This window comes from Siphateles boraxobius, unplaced genomic scaffold, assembly GCF_051911475.1.
Source record: "Siphateles boraxobius isolate OS27281-9 unplaced genomic scaffold, OSU_SipBor_1 18, whole genome shotgun sequence".
NCBI lineage: Eukaryota > Metazoa > Chordata > Actinopteri > Cypriniformes > Leuciscidae > Siphateles > Siphateles boraxobius.
The window spans coordinates 8194013-8201987 of NW_027508788.1; positions in this window are offsets into that span (position 1 = coordinate 8194013).

The following is a 7975-nucleotide window of genomic DNA, read 5'->3' on the forward strand; positions in this document are numbered from 1 at the left end:
ATGTGATTTAATTGTGTGAGTGTGCAGGTTATAATTTCCTTTCCTGTCTCTTCCCTTCTTTACATCCTCTCCTCCTCAAGACAGGAATTGAGTTCTCATGTGGCATCTTGCCAGACAGCCTCAAATTACCTAAAAACTCCTGTTTTGCAGTGAAGCAAAAAAACTGATGCCAATCCTGATAGAGAATCACTGTGAAGTCCCGGTGTCATCTATAACCTATTACTGTTTAACTGCTCTCATTATTTCTGGTCTGAATATTGCCTTCCTGTCACATTGAACCATAACTTAATGTGTGTTTTCTCTCACTCATTTCTGTTGGAAATGGAGGATTCTCTAAGAAAACTTTGGTTTAGTGGCTGTTGTCCCCTTTTCAGCACAAATCTATCTTTCTGAATCGTCTGGTGTTCTGCATTTAGCTGTCTCGTGTCGAGAAAGAGATTGGATTGGGTTTATACTGTACAAATAGCCACCGTTTAGCACCAGAATAACCTTGCATTGTGCCATGGTGACCTTATTCACCCTGTTTTTAGATCTGTTAATAGCTTCTCAAAATCCTCTGGAGATATAATCATTCGCCCACTCTGATTTGGCAGCTAGTTTTCCACAATCACTGTTATATAGCCGCTGTTTAACATAAGTGTCCTGAGTCATTCCTGCTTTTCAGTACCACAGTGAATATACTTGAGTTGTAGTTTAAGGACATAGTTCTATAAAAGACATGTTCCAAACTTTCAGAAATATGCTCTGGTCGAGTTAACACACAATTGAATTTATTAAAGGGATAGTTCCCCCAAAAATGTTGTCATTGCTTACTCACCGCCAAATTGTTCATAACCTGTTCGAGATTCTTTCTTCTGCTGAACACAAAAGATATTTTAAAGAATGTTGGTAACCAGACAGTTGACAAAAGCCATTGACTTCCATAGTATTTTTTACATAGTAAATTCAATTGACAAAATTTTCATTTTGGGGTGAACAGTCCTTTAAATTATCATTTATTAGCTCAATGAAAAGATTATTAGCAGGATAGAAAATAACAGGATGGAAATGAAAATCTAAAGTTAGCCATTGCTCAGTGTGAGATTGAGTTTGCTTACATGAGGCTGTCGACTTTTTATAATTTTTACTTTTTTTTTAAACCTATTGCAAAATACTAATAGAATCATGAGTGATATTGAGGTCAAAAATCATTTGTTTTTATAATAGATATATATAATATAATGTATTATATAATAATATATTATAATAAACATTTTATACAACAAGAATATTAAGAAACAATATATTTCTGTACATGCTTATTATAAAGATGCTTAAGAGTCTAGAGAGCATTTAATTGGACAGAAAATCTGAGACGCTGAAGTGCAGAATGATACAAAATTGTTGATCCGTGTTGGTGGTGAAGGAGGCATATATCTTCCAAATGTGAATTTTGTCATTGTTTTGTCAAACTTGTGCTATCCAATGCATCACATTAAAGTGTACTACATGATAGGAGTGACTCTTCTCACAGTGGGCTTGTTTAACGTTCTGACTCTCTGTGTAGTTCAGAGATGACTTGTTTATCCCTCTTTGATTCTCATCACTTATCACCTTTCCCGAACGACTGCAGGCAGGCAGTACTCGTAGTGTTTGTGGTGGATGTGACAGGCATGCAGCCTGATGTATTGTGTTTGTGTATGACTGGGTTGCATAGATTCTCTTTGTGTTCTGGTTTTGTGGGTGCAGTCATCCATCACAGACGTGAGTTTATTAGGCGCCTTCATCCTGGCTGGAAAGCTATTTCCCTCGGTGCTATTTCTCCCCTCTAATGACTGTTTCAGCACTGAGGAGTGTGTAGCACTTCAGACATTTCTCTGTAGCAGTGTGCACCCAGAGCTTCATGTACTTGCGCATGTTAATGATGATTCAAATTCCAGCTACTGTTTGTTTAACAAAGAAAGGTTGTTAAAGAAATAGTTTACCTAAAAATTCTTTCATCACTCTCTCTCTCTCTCTCTCACACACTCACACACGGTATTCTGAATCTATATTACTTTCTTCTGGCAGTTCCATGCAATTAAAGTGCATGCCGACAAAAAGCACCATTAAAACCATTATAATAGTAGTCCAGTACCTTGAGTACTGTCTTCCAAGTCTTTGGAAAGCGGCACAAAAGCTTTGTGTAAGAACCAAACTGAAGTTGAAATTATTTTCACTGAAAACTGTCACCATTTACTTTCATTGAATAAAAAAAGACAAGCTTGGACATTCTGCTATAAAATTTCTTTCACTGTGTTCCAGAGAAGAAAGGAAGTCATGCAGGTTTGGAATGATGAACGTTGGATTTTGGATGAACTGTTCTTTTCAGGCCCCTGGAAGCAGATTTGAGAAATATTTTATACATCTCGAAGATGAAGTGGTTCCAAGCTAGTTGATGTCTGTTGCTTGATGTTTAAGTGGCTCTTCTGTTCCAGTGCTGGTTATAAAGAATGGATCGAGTGCAGTGCCTTTTGGGAGAGGATGAGATACCTTGTTGTTATGGTCATATACCTTGTTGTCATTAGCGACAGAAAAGCCGAGATTTATCACAACTGGTGCCTCTGATCTGGTGGATGCATTTGAAGCGCCTCTCCATATTTGTAACATAGAACATTATGATCCACAACCTGAATTAATGAGATGCCCAAGGTGCTATTTACCTCCTCTACGTGGATCGTAGCTTTTTATTTCCCCGTGGTGACAGTATTCTTGTGAATTATGAGGATTGGATTATGTGGTTTAAATTGTCATATTTTTGCTGCTGGGGTGAATGGGTTCACACCTTATTCAACTGCATTCTGATTCGGTCATTGCCAAGTGGTTGAAACGCTTATTGACTCTTTGTTTAGGTAATTTAGCTAGTTTCGAGATGTGTCCAGAGCTGTCTGCCCTGGTGATCTGACTGTGAAGGAAAAGAGTACAGATGTTATTCGACTTCAGAAAATATAGGCAGGACCACTAGAGAAGAAATAGAGAACTTCTGACAATCACAAGACAAGACCATTGGGGCTTCAGCATCTTTTGTCAGTTTGAGGTTACAGATTAAAACAATGTTTAGAAGTTTCTTCCTGTGTGAAAAGAGTATCAAAGAATAAACCCTGAGATTTCACTGAAAGAGCATCAGCATAAAGAAATGTTCATGAAAGATCCGTTTAATAATTATTATAGACCATTTTAGCCATCTTAATAATTATAATCCACGGCTCCAAGTGATAATCCATGGCTCGAGTATCAGAACCGAGTTTTCATTAAAAAAAACATGGTTTAATAATAATTATTTTAAATATGTAATGGTGTGCCGCCAGGTGATTTGAATGAACTCTTCAAGGACAAGTGTCTCTTTTTTTCTATTTTCTTTGTGCAGTCTGTGTTGGGGACTTAAAAAGTCAACACTGTTACCATGATTTTGGACAAAAAAAAAAAGATTATTTAAGACTGGATCTTTGTAAAATATCAGCATGGGGTAAATAAATAACTGTAGTGTCCAGACAAGGCTGGTAATGTCAAAGCAATTGCTTAAAAAAAACATTTTCTTATACTATAAGGAATTTACATTAAAATCACCTACGGTATTCAAAATTGAAAATCCATCCAGGTGTATTTTAATTTACAGCTACAGGATGTGTTCAGCACTGGACAGCAACATCTCTCTAGCTGGATCTTTCTGGGGATTTGTTATAGTTGGCTGTTGTCTCATTCACATTCAAATCCACCCGATCCCGCTCTGTTTACTGGAGCACTTCATTGATTCACTAGCCGTTGGTGCTCCAAATGTTCCTTCTCATGGGGTTTATTTGGCCGAGTGAGCAGTCCTCGTGCGTCATTAAAAATAAATGTCGAAAAAGCACGAACTGGATAGTGAAATAAATGAGAACATTCTTTTGGGCTGCTGATTACGCGGAGTCTGAATTAAACAAATATACCACAACTGCCAGACACTTAAGTAACTATGATTAGCCTATTCCTAGTTTTTAAACGTGGATGGAAGATACTTTTTTTTTTTTAGTGGAGCGCACGAGACAGTTTTCTCATTCAAAAACGTTTACCTTATTGAAGCAGCGCGCACAGGCAGTCTTGACAGAACGCTTTCTGAGGTAAGACGCTTTTACCTCACGACAAATTATATTAGTAGTTAATATTTTATCTCTATCTTCCTCTCACAAATGCTGATTTATGTTATTGGTAATGGTAACCACTTTACTTTGAAACGTGCCTGACAAAAAGCACGGCATATGCTGAATTAGGATGTTACGAAAACGTCGCAAGGGGATGTGCTTAACGTCAGGACATTTTTGCAACGTTGTGGTTTATTTATTTCGTTAAAAAAATGCATTTGTTGTATTACGTACGTAGCCTACCATAAAACGTAAACCTCTCCACGAAAGGTTTTTACAACGTTGTAGCGGAAAGGCTCGCAGAATGCGTAATGAATACAGGTTACGTCAGAGATCTGTGGGAAGTCGTCTTTCCAAACCAACACCTTTTCCCACACCAATTCAGTGAACGCGACTGGGCTGTTATATCAGGTACGGAGAAGACATTTAATTAACATTCTTTATCTTCCAAAAGCAATTATTGTTGTCTAGGAAGTCAGTAAATAAAATGTAATACAATTATTTACGTTTATCGTCTAAGTTTTGAAACATATTTTTCTCCTTTTAAGGGTTGTCATAAGAGATGGCTAATTGAAATAAATCTGGATATTTTAAAGCAGTTCTCGTGGAATTGTAAACCTGAATTCACGGATTGTGAATAATGAAGGCATCTGAGATTATGTGGGGCGCTTTTAACGGGGCATCCGAGACTAACGGGACGCGCGCGGAGAAAGTTCAGCACGTGCTCCAGCCTTTCTCGTCCACCGTCGCTCTTCTGGTGCTGGGGTTGGTCATTATAGGGATTATATTAATCTCACTGACCACCTACCACTTTCACAAAAGCAAGATGAAGAAGAGGAAGATGCTAAGGGCGCAGGAGGAATTTGAGCGGGATAACTGTGGCTCCTCTGTCCCGGTCAGGGTAAAGCCCTCACTGAGCCGCTGCGTGATCGCTCGCCCCGCTCCACCGCAACATCCACCGACAAACACTGACGCGAAACCGCGCGAGGGAGTCGTGTTTGAAGGAGTTGCTGGATCCTCATAACGGACCGAATGAATGGCGTTTGTGAATATGTAAGATATGAGCAGGCATCTTATCTTTGTTCACGTTGGGAAATATGATTGGCTTTTCTTACGATCTCCTTATGGCGGACTTTACAAAGTGTCTGAATAAAGACTGTCCTTTAGTTTAATAACAGCCTATATGTGTTATAAGTGGAATTGATTTGGATGGTGGGTCAGTGCTTAAAGGCAATCTTGAAGTGGGATTCTCTGTAGATGCTATCCAAGGTGCTGAATATTTTTCTGTAGGCCTACTTATTTAATCCACCCATTTAATCCCTCAATGTATTTGTACTTTTGAATTTGAATGGTTTTAAAACAAAAAAGTTTAATATTTTAAACACATCTGTCAACTATATAAATGAAAGAGCAGAATGTGTTGATTTCATATGAACATTTGTTAATTAAAATGGTGGTGTAAATTGTCACTTGATCACTGGTGTAAAGTTTGTCCCTCTGAGGATAATGTCACAAAACATGTCATAATACAGATATAAATACCAAGTTCAGTACATCATAATATTTAAAGGGCCTATTATTAATGTATCATTTAGAATGTACTGTTCAAGATGTCAATACATTTGTGTCCCGGTGGGAAACCCAGCGTCCCATACTTAACTTTTTTTTAATCGTATCATAAAAGTGTAATGACAAGGTATTGTTACATTAATGAAACCGCATTAAGAAATATTCACAAATTTTTACCTTTCTCTTTTTTCAAAACTGCCTGAGAACATATATATATATATATATATATATATATATATATATATATATATATATATATATATATATATATGTATATCTATATATATATGTATGTATGTATATATATATATATATATATATGTATGTATATATATATATGTATGTTTGTATGTATATATATATATATATATATATATATATATATATATATATATATATATGTATATATATATATATGTATATATGTATATATGTATATATATATATATATATTGGATTTTATTGTTTGTATTGTTTTCTCACCGGCTACAATTGTGACCAAAGTTGGAATCAAATGAGTTAACCCTGTCTAATCAGGAGGGGAATGATATAATACTATGAACTTTATTCTGCTGTAAGTAACTATTATTATTAGACTTTATATTTCTTTGTAACTGAAGATGAAACAATATTGCATAGAGGAACTCAGTCAACTTTGTTTATCCTATGCACTTGATTTTGCCATAACCAAGCATTTAGCAGAAGCATGTGTTCATCATGCCAATATCAAAGCACATTGATCTAAAAGATTATCATTAAGATGTTTCTCTCAGATTTATACTTCTGATTAATTTATGTTATTAAAGGTACTCTTACAGGTGTGATGATTGTCTTGTACAAATAAAGCTTATTTGCCTACACATTATGCAGACAAATTGAGCATTATTATTATTATTTAAACGTTTGTGCAAGGTAAAGACTGTTTTCTGTATTTCTGGAGTCATCTGTATAGCAGGGATCACTAAGAAGACCACATGCGTGGATGGAGACTCATTAAAGCTTTTGTTTTTCCTCTGGCAAAGCTTCGGCATAATCCATGCCAAACTACAGATCATCATTTCAATCTTGTTATTGGAAAGCATGACAAAGCAGACCATTTCCAGACATAAACGTGTTTTTTTCTTACTAGCTTGTGTATTGTCTTTAAATGAGACCACACTGCTTCTCTGAATCTGATTGTGTTTATAAAGGTATGAATCTGTACAACTAATCCAACATTTCATCTGTAATCTCAGAATTATATACATCTGACAATACTGGGTGATCATGTGAAACAATGATTAACAAAGAGTTTAATTTGAGAGGCTTGATAAAAATGTGTATCTGGATGGTGTATCAGGGTCAGGATGAGCTCAATAACTTTCATGTGTCTTCCATCTCAGGCCTATTGATGCAGCTGACACTAGCACGTTCATTTTGTTCATGTTAGAAGGAGCTGCCTGCTATTGTAACTCTTTATTTTTAAGAATAAGAGTTGATTCCTGTAACTAAGATACAGCTCAGAGGTTTAAGTAACAGTTATAGCATAGACTGACCCACCATGACACTCTAGAAACTGTTACAACACGCTGCATACCTGTCAGCAACTTTGCAGAAACTTCATTTTATCCTTTGGGGTAAAAAAAAAAAGTATTTCACCTGCCTCTCACTGTCACAGCTATTTTGATTTATGACAGGCTCTTCTTGCTGACTTGTCAGCTCAGTCAGACAAATTCAAGATTTTTCTGGAAAGCAGCTCTAAAAACGACAATAGTGTCATTATTCAGATGAAGTTAGTTCAGTGTTGATTCAGTTCAGTTCAATAACTGGCAAGTTCATCAATTATGAAACTAATTCAATTAAGCTATAAGAAGGCAACAGTGTCGTGATTCAGTGCAGTTCAATGTTAATTCGATTCAGTTCTATAACAGTGTCAATGTTGCAAAATTCGTCAATAATGAAACTAATTAACTATAAAGCAGCTCTACAGAAGACAATAGTGTTACAGCTCAATTCAGTTCAAGTTTTGTTCTCGGTGCAGTTAAATCAATAAAAAAGTGTCTTTCTCAAATATAAAATTACTTTCAAAATGTCAATCATATGAGACTCTTTAAAAGTGCACATAGTTGCAGGGTTTTTGTTTCTCTCAATCTCACATACCAAGGCTGTTCAATTACTCAAACATGTTGGAGAGAAATCAGTGCCTGCAGGGGGGACGCTTGGCTGTCTGTCCGCCGGGACATTTGGCTTTCACTGATAGCAAACCTTTCTGGGCGGCCCTTCAAAGAGCT